We start from the raw sequence: 1329 nt of genomic DNA, 5'->3' as shown, positions 1-1329 counted from the left end.
AAAATCAACTTCACTAGTTTTGCTTCTCTACAGAACTCAGCCTAAGACACTAAGGAATTAAATTAAATCCCATGAAGTTTTTGGTTGTACATAATCAGCCTCCATAATCACTCCTTTTATCTTTATAAATATATAACAAATGTACAACATATTGACAGCAGTTACAATAATAGTCTGTGCAAGCCTACCTTTAATAAATGCATTTTTTCTATCATCATATTGTACTTTAAAACCCAAAATATAAAATGAAAATATGCAAGAAAATATAGGAGTCATGCTAAGCTGACGGGCATTACTGTGATCTGCGTTATGCTGAACTAAATTGGCAGATTTCCAACATCACTTTGGTCTGTATTGGGAAAAAGAATCAAGGCCCTTGGTGGCTTCATTGGGCTGCTGACCCAACACATGACTCCTCCAGGCTTTGGGAGCAGGTTCAAAAAGGATTATTCTGCCTAGGACAAGAAAAATTCAGCCTAAAGGTAGGAGAAAGAACAGCTATAGAAATTCTTCCAGGAACTCTCTCATTTCCAGAAGAAGGCAATACAGACCAAGTTATCTTTCTCAGGTCTCCAAAGAGATTAGCATGCTTTCAGAGATTCAAGTGGGTTACTAAAAGCTGTAATTAAACAATAAACCTAACCAAATGTATTGACATCAAGTCAATTCCAACTCATGGTGACCCTCATTGGGTTTCCAAGGCTATAAATCTTTATGGAAACAGATTGCTTCATCTTTCTTCCATGGAACAGCTGGAGGGTTTGAACCAGTGACCTTTTGGTTAGCAGCCAAAACTTTTACCACTACACCACCAGAACTCCTAATTAAACAACAATATTTCTATAATTTGGTTAACCATTGCAAATGGTTAATGTGCTCAGCTACTAACTGAAAGGTTGGAAGTTTGAGTCCACCCCCAAGTCTCCTCCAACTAAAGATCTGGTCATCTATTTCCAATAAATAAATAAATCAGCCATTGAAAACTCTATGGAGAACAGTTCTACTCTGACACATATTGGGTCATCCTGAGTCAGACTCCACTAGAACGCAACATGGGTATTTTTATAATGAGCCATTATTCTAAGATGAAACCTTCTAATGACTGATTTTAAATATTTTGCTATCAGGAGTGTTGAAGATTAAAGGTATTTCAGGGAATGCTTTCCCCCACACCTCACATTTCCATGACAAGCAGGGAATCATTATTCCCTGATAAAAAAAAAGGGAAAGAGGCAAGATGGCGGACTAGGCAGAAGGATTGCACAGACCCTCTTCAACAAAGAAAAGGGAAACCAATTAACACAGACACAGAAGATAATCTTGGACCCC

This window comes from Orycteropus afer, unplaced genomic scaffold (assembly GCF_000298275.1).
Source record: "Orycteropus afer afer isolate SDZICR_OR568_19922 unplaced genomic scaffold, OryAfe1.0 scaffold00157, whole genome shotgun sequence".
NCBI classification, from domain to species: Eukaryota; Metazoa; Chordata; class Mammalia; order Tubulidentata; family Orycteropodidae; genus Orycteropus; species Orycteropus afer.
This window is presented reverse-complemented; position numbering follows the sequence as displayed.